This window comes from Manacus vitellinus, unplaced genomic scaffold (assembly GCF_001715985.3).
Source record: "Manacus vitellinus isolate BGI_N305 unplaced genomic scaffold, ASM171598v3 scaffold_12_pilon, whole genome shotgun sequence".
In the NCBI taxonomy this organism is placed as follows: Eukaryota; Metazoa; Chordata; class Aves; order Passeriformes; family Pipridae; genus Manacus; species Manacus vitellinus.
Window position 1 is genome coordinate 15,465,600 of NW_021938949.1, and position 14,496 is coordinate 15,480,095.

Below are 14,496 nucleotides of genomic sequence, written 5' to 3' on the forward strand. Positions count from 1 at the left end.
TTCAACAATGAATAAAGCAACCATGCAGGTTTATAATATCAATTCACAGGGTTCTTTCTGCTTCAGTGAACTGTTACTGAAAGGTTCAGAACAAAGCTACAGGCAGATCGGACAAAGCTGCTGTAACAGGATTTACATTATACTCCAGCTGATAAGACCACATCAGAGAACTGCTCAACCTCCAGTACCTTTGCTTAGAGTGCCATGAGGGCTCCGAGTATTTTGGCTCTCAGCACCCCATCACAGCATCTGTATTACACCTTCCAGCTTAAATGATGATCCAATCTTACAGCAGTAGGGTAATTTATATTTCCTCTTTTTCCTCCCCTCCCTCTCTGTCACGTGCATTGGGAGGGTGATAACATGGGAACCCAGGGAAGCCAAAGGAATGCTGAGTTATCTGCTGCACTCACACAGTCATGAAAAGGAACAAATTACTTCACACACCAACATCTACTGAGATCTAAAGTAATTAAAATATCCTACATTCAAGTAATTAGTTGACACTTCTTGTGTCTCCCTCCTTCCACCAAGGAGGAGGAAGATCATATCCCAAGGGAAGGCAAACATAATGCTCAATAAATAATTAATTAAATATCACCAGGTGAAGTCACTGCCCTGGATTCCTTACAAGCAATGAGTTTCTTTGTGCAGACTTAGCTACAGCCACAGTTCTGAATATCTTTCTGCTTCAAGCAACTGCTACATTTCAGTTTTTTCCTTCCTTTCCCCTTAACCACGTTTACCTTTGCAGCTCACACTGATTATGCCAGACTACCCCAAAAAGGACCTTGGTTTCACTGTTGCTATTGAACATCCAGCAAACATTCAAACAGAAAACATTTGTGCACGACAATAAACCGAAAGCTTTAATTAAATCAAGTGCAGAAGAAAACAACACAGAACATAACTCTGCCATCCTAGAGATTTGTGATTACCTGCTACAAGGCAATTCCCTCAAAGCCCCTGGCTCAGGGCAGTACCTAACACAGATTTTTTGCATCACCAACACAGCAGTCCCTGATTACACCTTTGCTGGCAGCCGATCACTGCCCATGATCCAGCCTTTTTGACTGAAACCACAGTAGTCCTTGAGCAACAGCTCAAAAATAAGAATAGCAATTAAAATGCACATTGCTTTTTATGTCACGAGCACAATGGCTGCACTCATCGGGGAGGCAGGAGAGGAACTGCTCTGTGCCAAGTCCCTGAATTGATTCCTGCTGCTATGAGTGCTGTTTGCCTGAGCATTTTGCACTGCACTATTGTGATCAGTCACAAGTTTGGGGCTCTCATTACCTCAAGCAAACCTTGAGACAAAAACCTGACACAGAACCAACCGGCGATGTACAAAATTCCTGACTCGGCAGGATGAAAAGCAAACAAAGGAAAGAAACATCTCTGCCCAAGTTAGTGGGAATAAAGTGTCTAGAGCAAGTTTGCTTACTGGAATGGAAAACACAAAACCATCAAATACACTAAAGGTTAGTAATTTGAACATGTCACTAAAAAGATGGCCCATCACTCAAAATTAAGGCAGCAACACAGCAGAATATTCACAGTAGTCTGTAACTACTGATTAAAACAGCATCTTATTTACCCATGGCCTGTGAGTGAATATCTTTCTTTATGAAAGAAAAAAGTGCATTTTTAAGAACGTGATACCCATGAATGATGTCACTGAGTACCAAATTGTTTGATGCCTAGTGTTTAGTTACAAAGAAAAGAGGTTTGCTCTGAAATGTGTAGGGAAGATGCTCCTGCTTCAGGAGGAGGTTTCAATGGCTGCGTTCATGAAATGTGCACATTTGCTCTGAGCAACTTCCACTGGAGCTGTAAACTTTGCTGTGGCTGTATGTTCTTTGGCAACACCTGGTGGAATTTGGATAAAACTACAATAATAATGTAAAAGAGAAGTCACGGCAACTCCCGGACTTTTTGTCTAAATGCTGATGAAGTTTATTAAACTGTTCACAAAACACAAACTTTAAGTTAAGAGGAAATAGTTTCTTGGGTTTCACAAAACATCAGTGTGTGTTTGTGTAATATCAAATTCAATATTAGGATAACTACAATACCTAGTTTTATTCCTGAGATTAGTAGTCAGCTTGCCTTGCACTATTATGGGGAAAAAAGAACAGCAAAGAAAATTTAAAAATGCCAACTGTTTAATGCAACCCAGAGAAAAGATTTCATATTTACAATAAACTGTCACTCACAGCAACAAATCAAGTAAACTAACATCTCTACACACAAAACCACCATGAAGTAAGGCACATGCTTTTAAAGACATTTTAGAGAAAGTATCTCACCACATTTTGTACTTCCTCTGTCAACGCCTGGTAAAACCTTGTCCATTTAGTCATTTAACATCCCAACTAAACAGAGAACTAGTAGGTGATTAGGTATTATCAGCTTGTAGTGCAGACCTAAAATTATCATCTCCTATCAAAAAGTATTCACTTGGGGGGAGGAAACTTCTCCTCAAAGTAACACTATAGGAAATATTCAGCATAATATGAGACTGTGGTTGTCAAATGAGTCTTGTTTGAAATACTGTAATTAAGAGAAGGGGGCTCAATGTACTTATCACAGTCAGCCACTTGTATTCAAATCATGCTGCAGAGTTCTGAGGCCCAGAAACATATTTCTTGGTTTTCTTTATTTTTGTTCCCCTACCAAAACACTAAAACTCAGCAGCATTTTACACCAAGAATAACCTTTAAAAAGCATTTGTGATTTATTTTCTCTTTATATGGCCTAGAAATAAATTAATGAAGTAAACTACTCACACAGGTGAGACCATCTTTTATGGAAGACTTTCAACTTATTAAAATTCAGGTTAAAACAAAATACAATGCTAAGAAGTAGCTGTGCCAATGACCAACTTTTATTTTTGTACTCATCTCTTCTATTGAAAACAATTTTGGATTCTCATGTTTAGAAATGCACTGTCTCCTTTGTAATTTGACTTCGAGGTGTCAAACATTCCTGTCAAGAAGTATTCCCAAATACAGCATGAGATTATTTTGCAGATCTGAAATACAACCCCCTGCTCACCATTCCAGCCTATCTTTGATATATTCCTTTCACAAACAGACAGTACTGCAGCTTGAAAGCTGAGCCAAGATGAGATGCGACCAAATATTACCGTGACACGGAGTTTAGATGTAAAGCAATTAAGCCTAAACATAACACTATCCATTTAAAAATTAGGATCTGAACTTTAAACAACAGGACTGCTCATATTCTCTCCAGTGCCTTTCACATGAGCACTATAATGGACTCGGTAGTAATTAAGAAAACTTCAAGAGGTCTGAAGAAGAGTAGAGGCATCACTTAACCCACCACAGAAATGCAGCCACCTTTTAGGTGAAGGGCAGATGCACCAGGACATCCTACAACTACTTCTGAAAGAAAATAAAGGGAAAACTCTGCATCGTGTTAAAAAAGAAATTAATATAAGTTACACCTTTAGTGTCATGGTGTTTGTCTGTGATGCCTCATAACCAAAAGCTGAGGTGACAGCAGCATCCTGTGGTTACCAAGAGCCTGAGAGAAAACTTTTTGCGTGTTTTCTATTCAGATGGAAAGTTTGCAAAGCTACCATTAACAACAGATGCTTTAATGGCTCAAGAGGAGACTAATTTCAGATTTGTGAGTTGGTGTTCTGTGTCTCTCACTGCAGACTCACAACACTCACTGAGGATAGAGTCCAACAAATCTGAGGTAAATACATTTTTCAAATAATAGATTTAGACTTTTTTTTCTTCTCAGCTGAACCACATTAAGAAAAGGGGTATTTTTCTAATTTTTCAGTGGCATTACAACCTCTTTTAATAAACAAGATAGGTGCAATTTAGATCATGCATATCTTTCATTTACTTTATATGTGCTGCCAGGAAAAGGCAGAAGAGTAGACAAAAGGTCCAGCATCTGAAGCACAAGATTCAATTCCCTTAAATGCATTTACTCGAAGGCTCTAAGAGCCATGTTATAGTATCTTCCCCAAACCATTCACTTTCTGCTAGATTTAGCACTTTTGTCCCTTTGTATTCACAGACTTCACATAGCTTCTCCCAGGCTGGCAGGCCAACATATTAGAAATAAAATGCAATTCTGGTATCTGACACTTCAATTTAGCTTCTTCAGTAGCAAAGATCATCAACTGCACTGCTTTCTCCCATGACAGAAGATCACCTAAATATCACTTAACTGATGTGAGCTCTGTTGGTAATGCATACACTGTCTCCTCACTACATTACCACCATGCTGCCTAGAACAAAAATCAATTTTTAATTGACTGGATTATTTGAGGAATGTGGCCCATCCACTGTGCACTGCTGACAGATTCTCCTAGTTTTCCTGTCAGCAAAGACTGTAAAATTTCAAGCATCTTCAATACAGTAATTCAGGGATTTATCCAGAAGCCATATGAACAGAACAACATCACCACTTTTTCAGTACTACCCCACTATTATTATTTCTTCCCTGGCTGGCCAAGCGAGGTCTCTAAAGCACAGCACAGATGAAAAAAACACTGACATAGGAAAGATGATGAGGTGTTCGCTGAAATGAAAATCATGCAAAGGATGCAAATGAATAAAGAACACAGAAGACTAGAGTGGACTTGCCAAATTCATCTTAAGGCGTGGAAAGTAAGCCAGTGGATTTCCTGGCAGAGTATCAAATCTGCAGGATTCCAGAACAATCTGCAATACCTGGCCCCAGCAGCAACCAAAGTAGGATTCCTCAGCTAAGTACCACCCCTGTTTTCAGTGATTGCTGCTGGGAGACACAAACCCAAGCAGTTAAGGCAGATGGTTGACATGAAAAAGAAACATTATACAGATGAAAATATGGAGGTGAGTGGGTAAATAACACATGACAATTTATCAGTAAATATTGCAGTAAACAATTTTATAAATGCAGTGTAAGCTGTTCACTGACTACATTGCAGAGACTGTGAAAGTCTCTGCCACTTCCAAGAGTTTTCTGACAGGTCAGGTGTATAATCTTACCAACTTTTATCTCGCCCTTTCTTACTGCTGAAACAAAAGATGACTGCACTGATGTATTAAACAGAAAATTCTAGCCTTGTACCAGCATACCCAAACTCTGCCAAATTCTGCACTGCACTCACATTACTTTTAATTGACTAATTCTCTAGAAATTGCAAATTTAAGATATGTTGCCAGTATAGATATATATGAAGATATATTTGGCTTCTTATGTTTTTGAGTCTTGTTTCACAAAGGTCCAAAATACCCACTGTTCAATAGCTACATGTACTAGAGCTCGACTACGTGGCTGGATTACCTGCACCACAAATCTTAACAAATTAGCCACAGCCATTTTTCTACCCAATAAATTAGAACATGTGGATCAGAGGGGGATTTGTGCTGCCTTTATGAAAGCTGGGAGAAGACAGAAATACCTGATCCTGCCTAAAATCAGAGTGACACAGTAAGAGAATGCCTGATTTGGGTTAGACCTGTCAGTACAAAGTGAGCCTGGTGAAGTTTCTTTCAGATCAGCACTTTGTACCCTGTTAGCCTGGCATTTCTGATGCCCTACAGAAAACTTTTCCACTTTAACAACAACCAAAAATTTTGTTTGTTTGTTTTTTCAGAGCCACTTTCAAGCTGCTCCACAAGCTCCTAAAGTAGAAAAGAACAAAGAAATATATCAACTGGGTTTTTTTGTTGTTGTTTTGTTTTATTTCCTGGTGATTCATGGCAGGAAGATAATCAAAGATTAACTAGATGTCAGACAAAACAAGCCACTCGTAAATATGCAAATTATTCCAGGTCTCTGAGTATTTCAGTAATTAGCAATCGTTATTCCAAAAGAAGTGTGTATTTAAAACTAAATTTATGCTTTGAAACAAGACAAAAGCATGATTAAAAGTACTTTAAAATACCAGTTAAAAATTAGAGTGGACCTTTGCACCTTCTTATCTTTCAGAATCAACCATGGTTTCGGTCCAGGTTGAAATGTAGCTTTCATAAATTACTAATGTCCACTTCCAGTACACTTCTGTCCTCATCCAGATACTCTTGAACTGCTGGATAAAATGACTATGATGTCAGGAACACAGGATTAATCTAGACCACGGCAAATATCTACCACTGTCTTTTAAATGTATTCAAAAGAGTGACTCTAGAAATACTGTTAAATATTAGGAATTTTCTTGATCTATGGATTTCATTCAGATTTGGGATTTCTGTTCTCCAGCTGACACGAAAGCAAAGGACAAGGTTTGTAGCCCAGTGTGGATGTGCTACACTGGCTTTCCTAATGCCCTGTCAAGAATTAGTTGAGCTCAGTAACTGCAAAAGCAGGAGTCATTGAAATCTGTGCTTTCCACGGCCTGTGCTCACAGGAAAGGTCTCCATCTCACTGACAGGCAGGGAGGAAATTCTCAAATATTTTCTGGGTGTCTGCACCTCTGCCTTGCCCTCCTGCCTACGCTCAGCCAGCTCCAGAGGCTCCAGCCTTCTGTCCATTTTCCCCTACGAGCAAAGGAACTGCACAGTTATTCAGACATATCTACTTGTTCATTATCTTTTTGTTAATATAAAACAACAAAAGGTGACAATAACTGAAACCCTAAATACCCAAATTGCTTAAAGTACTTCAGGTAATCAGTTCCTGATTGGCCTCTTAACAGGAGCTCTATTAACTCATATTCACAACAGGCCTTTTCAATGGTGGTGTAGAACTCTGAAAAGCAGCTGCTTAGGAAAATGAGTTACAAAATAAAGACACAAACTTGCCCAACTAATACAAATGACTATGATTCCTGCTGTTCCATTAACACTATGGATGTATACCACAGCTCAGCTTGAACAAATTCAGTGTGGTGTTATAGTCTATAGCACCTAAAAGCCAATCCATGTATTTTAGAAGATGACAGTTAAGTTCTTTTTCATTTGCTTATTACAATAATTGAAAATTTGGGTTTTTTTCCCCTTTAATCAGGAGAAATTTAGCTTATGTATAACTGTGACAGATTACCCTGGGGATGAGGCCACAGTGCAAAAGGATCCAGTCTTACTTTAATAAAAATAGCAATAATAAGCTACTCTTACACAGAAAATTCCCTCTATTGATCCTGTTTTACAAATAAAGAAAAAAGTATAGGTTGAAATCAACATTTGCAAAGATTACTTAAATTGCTGCAGACTGACTGTTTTCCTCAAGCATTCATCATCTCCTAAAATAAAGCCTCCGTGTCTAAAATCTGGCATCCATCTGCTGAGACATCTAAGAAAACAGAATTACTCAAAGATAAAGAAAGCAGAGTAAAGCTCCTACTAAAAGCCAGAAGTCCTGATACTTTGGTTTACCTCTGGACTTCCCAACTTCGGCAGCTGTACAAGAATTCTGACTTGGCACTATTTTCAGATTAGAAAGCAGCCCTTTTTGTAAGTGCTAAAATACAGCCAGGCTGCATTTGGTTTGATGCAATACTTGGAATAAAACAACAGCCTGAAGGTTCCTGCTGTTTCAAGTCATGATGGTGAAACTAGGACTGAACAAGGAACAGAATACAGTAGATTCCCCTTCTAAAATCTAAACTCTTCAGATTTAATCTGAACGTTTAAAATCAAGTTCATGCCCTTTTACAATGGTGGGGTGCATATAAAGCACTTGTATAAAATATTAATACTCTTTATAGCTAATGGTATAGGATAGTAAATTAAAGCATCACTGAATCCTCCCTCACCGAACCTTAATACTGTGTCAGATGAGCACAATTACCTCAAGTGAAAAAATGACAACTTCATTAATTTCAGTCTAAGCCAATAATAAAGCTGACTGTTATTGTACTTATTCCCACAAAATCAAGCAGATTATACTGGTAGGCCAATGTAATAAGCTCTGTTTCACAAAGAGGGAAACATGATTCTGATCTGCAGATCAGAAAAGATTCATCCATCACTGGACAATGATCCACGGACTGACAGCTGTACTTAAACAACACCATCTATACACAATAGATAATATTAATATACAAATATAGAAATATAACACATATTTATACAAAATATAGAAACAACTAGCAGATTTAGGAACTTTTGTTGTTATCTGCGTAGGATTTCCTGCCTACTGAGAGTCATTAATGAATAACCCATGCCTTGGTCAGCTGTCTTCTACTGTATTAATTTTTACTCAATTCTTTGTAAAGTATCTTTTGTTGGCTCTTTTGTAGAGGATGGATTGCAAAGCCAGCTCTCTTTCAGTGTTTCAAAATCCTACACGTTGCACTGAGGAGATTTTGAAGACGTTTGTGTCAGCTATTAACAGGTTCGTCCACACAATTTTTCAGCTAGATATTTTTTCTGTTCTTTGTACTGTGTATTAGACTTCTGTTCTAAAGTTTTCTAAAATGTTACTTCAAACAAGTAATGATGGAAAACAGTATCTGCCACTGGCTACTTGCAGGTTGTACTCTGGCTGCTCAGCTCACACACACAGAGATTCCTTCGACCTATTTTACTTACACTCTATTTAACTGTTTCTGATAGCAAGTTTATGTCCATCCTCGGTTTACAGAGCTGTAACATTCCAAATGTTTTTCTTTAGCTGCAGTCCCTACCAGCAACACAGTTCCTCTCCATCTTACTGCTTTACACTATAAAACCTTACAAATTTAATTTAGGCATATATAGTGAAAAAAATATTTAGTATAACTCAGACATTGAGTCTTCTCTATTTCAAACATTCATTTAATAAGAGCAGTCTATTAATCTGATAAATGCTAAGTACAGGACAATGTGCAGATACCTAATTTTACCCAGAGGGAAACAAAACAATTTCCAAAAAGCCATCGCTTACTACAGCTCTCTGTTGATATTTCAGGAATGCATTTGTCCCTTGGATATATTCAGAAAACATTCTACAAGCCTACAAATGCATCTTTTTAATAATAGTACCACATAATTCTTCAGCACTACACAGAGATGAGAAAGAGCAAATGTTTTATCTATCCCCAAAACAAAGGTAATAAGCCTTTGTCTTCGCTTTTTTTGCGTGTGCTTTAAGCATTTACCTTAATGAGCTTTGTTTCTTTCCACCTCTGGAGAATAGTATTCTGCCCAACAAAACAATTTATTGCCCAAAATGTTACTGCTGCTGATAAAATCTTAGCTCCTCCAATACTTCTGCCTTGACAGCTAATACCCTAATGTTTCATTTACAGCTGAACAAAGCAGCTTATCTCTACTAAAAGGGGAATTAGTCAGTAGTAAGAAATAATTTCAATCATCTGTTCTGCTTCCCAAGCAAAGTGATGACTTGGGCTTTCTTGCTTCTATCTGATGACAGGTGTGTTGCAGTTCTTGGAATACAGAACAGGTCTGTCACATAAGCTTTGTAATTCCTACAATGCAGCTACATGGATTAGGGGAGAGCCAGGGCTTGGCTGTCAAAAAAAATCTGCCATCAGCACTGTGCAGCAGTCAGCACTTTTACTTTACAGTTAGGGCACGGACTGAAGGGAAAAAATCAGCTCTGATCAATAAATAGCCTCATTTTCTATCTGTTACTTTATGTCATATTCCACCAAGTGTATGTGAAATTCCCTATTAATAACAGCATGGATTTTGTTGACAAATCGTGCCTTACGGGCTGTGCTTTGCAAAAATGGCTTTGATTATCACCTTGCTGTGTAACTACCTAATTATTTATATCTCCAGGAATGAATCTACTAGGATTTTTATATACATATCATACACAGCAAATCAATTGTGGAATTCCTCTCTAGAACAGCTGATATATACTTGGAAATCTCCATGGCAAACGACAAGGACTGATTTTTGCTTGATGTCTGAATGACCTTCTTATCCCAACATCATTTTTTCATGTTGGTACAGAATAAGGTCACCTGAATACTTCAGGGAAACCAGCATAACATTTGCCCACACTGTATTTTCTCTGTACTAATATTTTTCTGTAAGTAATAATTTTATTTGCGCCCAGTTTAAAAGAATTACAGAAGTTACTAGAACTATAGTGCCATTCTTGAGTTCTCTAACATTTGGTTCTTCAATTAGATACCACAATTTATGAGAGCATAAGAATTTTTTGCAAGTAATTTTAAATTCAGTATCAGTTTTAACTGAAAAAAAAGTTGAATTATGGATTGCAGGTGGCAATAATAATGCTAATTTAAGTTGGTATGAGAAAGATGCACTGTCATTTTGCAATCCTACCATATGATCCTTCACTCAGAACTGTATGTCTTCATGGAGTTCCAGTGGATTTTAAATTAACTGTGCATTTCTGAGATCTTTCTTAATCCTTTCTCACATTGTTACTTTGCAATCAGAACTAAATGTCACAAATCCATTTAAAAATTAAGTTATATTATCCATGACAGTTATATTAGTACTATAAAGGTGTCCATCATTTGTCATCTGTTGTGTAATATCAAACCTGATCTTTCTGCAACAGGCATTTCACTGACCACTTCAGATCCTCTTTCCCAGCTCTCAAGAGATGCCAGACAAACTTTGCATTACTTTCACTCGGCTGTTAGTCCAGGCATCTGATCCTGCTTCATGTGGCTGAAAGGTCAGTCTGTTCCTCTGCAATGAGAGGTCACTTTCATGTTTCTTATGTCGTTATAAAAAAGCTGAATGGCCCAAGCAGCCCCTTTTTACTGAGGGATGTGTTTCTCAGGAAAAAAAAAAACAACCAAACAAAAAGTGATATCATAGAGGATAATCTCACATGCTTATTTATTCCAAAAGCCATTTATTAAAATCTGAATTTATACTTTAACTGAGCTTACCAATGAAAATCTTAACTGCTTACTTGGCTGCTGCACTACCTGGCAAATTCTGCATGACTGCCCAAGGGAAAGCTGATTAATCAAAAGGTTGTGATCATTTCACACATATTTATGTGGAAACCCAATAGTACCCAGGTAAATGCTGGTAAAATCCAGAAATGGGGATTATTTCACTTATCACTAGACTATAACTGCCTCTGAGATTCAAATATATTCTGCAAAAGGAACACCAAGGCACAACAGTTCCAGGGGGGATGCTGAAGGAATGTGGTTGGCAGAGCTTCCTCCACAAAGAGCACGGTTGGACTAATCAGCTGCAGGAAATGGTTAAGTGTGCAAAACATTCAAGACTGTTTCATGTCCAATGTGTTGTGTTTATCAGCATTTAACATCCAGATAAGACAATCACCAGCACATGCCAAACTGACTGCTAATAATTCTATTTTTCTTTTTAAAAATCTTTCCTTACTACTCACCCTTTCCCGGTGCCACAGTTTTAAATTAAGTCATTAAAGTGGCTGAAATGAGCTGATACTACACAATCACCTAAAACACCAGCACATTTTCTCAATTTGAAAAGGCCAGGAAAAGAACAAATTCCTGCATATTCTCTCCTACCTGTATGTCAACCTTTTGTTTGCCTGCCTATATATATCAATATATGCCTACATATATATCAATACATGCACACATGCAAATGTTTCATCTCACTTCTATAATAAGTGTTATAGATATAATAATCAAAACATGGATAGAATACTTTATGTTCCTGTGAATCATCAAGGTACACATTGGTAGTACATTAAGTAACTTGGGTGACAGTTTAAAATGCTCATTTAGCTGATGGCTTAACATGAATAAATGCTCAAAAAGGCAAGGCAGGAAAATATAATGATTATTTAAGAGTGCCAGGAAAGGTTTCAGTCTGATAAAATAGGTGGAATAAAAGTACTTCTACCTAACCTGGAAAGGACAATTTTCCTTTTGGTTTAGTGACAATTCTCAATAAAAATGTAAAGAGAATATATAAGAAGGTGTAAACTAATGCAGCTGGAACAGCAATTATACAGACAGCTACATGTAAAATGACACTGGGAGAGGATCTGGCATGTAACATAAACTTCAGGCACCCTGCACATAAACCCCAAAAAGCTATGAATTCATATTTACACAATGCTAAGTCCTGGAGTTCTTACTCACTAGAAAGGCTCTAGTGAAGGAATATTATCAGAATCTTGAAGATCACAGAGAATGGAGCTGGATTTTATCCTAATTTATTTCTCATGGCAGTAATGACAACGTCTACATACACAGAACCCAAAGAGCTCTATTTGGCCTGAAGTTGTTTAATTTTTAGTGCAGGTACTGTGCTACCATTAATCTTTTAAAAGAGCATTAATTTAATGATGTATGCATTAAAAAGGTAAGCACACAGCTGTATGAGATTTAATGCCTCTGAAAAAAGCAGCAGTGAGGCATCCCTTCACTGAGATTTTAACTCTGAAATTAAATTTTGCAGTATGGCTTCAGAGTAAACTCCAAGCAAGATTTTATAAGTGAAAAAGGTAATTAAGTAGTTGATTCTGCAACCATCAGAACCATCTTCAGCCACAGTGTAGTTCCTAATTCTGACATCTAGTATCGTTTCAAGACATGTGATTTTTTCTTTCTCTGCACCTACTATTAATAATTTTAAAAATACACGAATTTGACAGCATGCACAGAAAGATATGGAAACTATCCATTTGCTGCACACTGTGTCAGTTCAATTGTCCATAAATGCTTAAGAAAATGGAAAAATGGCAAGCACATGGGTTGCATGCATTGACTGTGGTCACTTCTGTTATTTTTTTCCACCTCATCACGCATTGCATGAGCTGCATTCCCAATTAACCTTGCCCTGAAACGAGCTAACTTGTTACAGTCTGCACTTCATTTTCTCTTATTCTCACACCAACTATAATTCCTTGATCACATAAGAAGATGGGCTATTTAAATTTGTATAAACCCCCAGAACTTACAATCAGCATCACAGAACAGACTGGCGTGTCCCTGAGGACTCTGTGAAGCCAAAGACTCTCTCTGTGGGAGCAACTGATTGTCCAAACACCATAAATTTCAAAGTAATAATTTTCTGTGGTTTCCATGCACGAAGGACAAGGTTTAGGAAAAGTAGCACTATCACCAAATAGAGTAGTAACATGAATTACTGAATGTGGATGAGAAAACAGAGATTTCTTATTTTTCAGGGACAAATTTAGCTGGTTAATCCTCTCAACTGCAGGGAGTTTGGCAGTTGAAAATGAAGGAGCATCTGTGGCTTTGACTTTTCTTGGAAAGAAAGCAGAGCTGGAAGACAACTCCTGAGTCAGTGAGTTGAGTCACCTGCTAGGAAGCCACATGATGTAATTTCTGTTAAGAAAGTGTAGAAATTCCATCTTACAATTTGGTAACTGTTTGACCTCCCCTGGCCCACCTCCAAACTGGAATCCTGTTTCAGGAACTCCCTGATGTGACTATTTAAAGCTTCTTTTATCTCCCTCTGCAAATCATTATGGACAGCACACACCTATTTAGCTTTGTGCCTTTTAGCTTTAGAATGCTCTCCATATCCTTGGTGTTTACTCCCAAGTAGCCACAGAGAGTAACAATATCCACTCCTCAGCCCTTTTCTTTGCTTGACTAAACACCCTCAGCTCTTTCCTAACATGATCAGCTCTGCATTCCCCTCGCCCTACTGGCCCTTGTCTGCACCTATTTCACTTTGTGTCCATCTGTCATGATCCAACTGCACCATCTGGTTAACAGAAGACATTACATGGACCTGTAAGTCTTGGATATACCATCAGACTTGGAATTATCTGTGTGCTAAGAATTAGGAGTTTGGGATATATCATAATATTATTATATATTGGGATATATAATAATATTATATAGATTTTTATCTATTACCTTTTATCACTATTATAAAATAATATTATCTTTCTGGCTTGGAGATACTGCACTATTTAACAATGACACCTTAGCTACTCCTTGAATGCAAGTCATGTGGGGTGTCAAGGACAAAAACACCAGTCCAGTAGTTTAGCTTTGAAATTAGGCTGCATGGCCTGTTCATGCAAAATCAGCAGCTTTTAAATGTCCAAATTTGACACAGATTAGATTTTTTTCAGCAGGATCAGCCTTTGTTTTCAAAATTCTGACCATTATACTTTAAGGATTTTGCTACAAACAAGAAATAAACACCACAATAAATATCTGTCATTTTACTACCAGGTTCTGTGATTATAGTATGCAAAGACTGCTCAAGTATCTTGAGAATATTCTTTTAAGCATTTTTCATACCCATATTGTTATGTCTGGGGAGCTATTTGCTCACTTTGGGTAATTTTCTTTCTAAATACTTATCTATTATCATGACCAGCAGTAATTATAGACAAATTATTTTTTTTTTAATGAATACACTGGAGTTTCTTTAGATTTTTTTGCCATTTTACAACGAGCTACAATGCCCCTCAGAGCAATGGTGTCTGTTAGGTGGCCACTTCAGGATGAAATTCTCAGAACATACGTTAGGACAGGAGAAGAACATGACAAAAAGAGAAAGCATTTTATTGGATTAAATCAATCAGGAAGACTTCCTAATACTGTACCCCCACCCCAACACCAACAGCCAGTCATCACAGTTCTAGAAA

The 14,496-nt window shown here is 37.5% G+C and overlaps 1 protein-coding gene across 19 annotated transcripts in view; it reads right to left on the reverse strand.

The window, feature by feature from the left end:
* RBFOX1 (RNA binding fox-1 homolog 1) overlaps positions 1-14,496 on the reverse strand; it is a 1,012,766-nt gene that overhangs the window by 190,890 nt on the left and 807,380 nt on the right. The gene's annotated exons all lie outside the window — the stretch shown is intronic.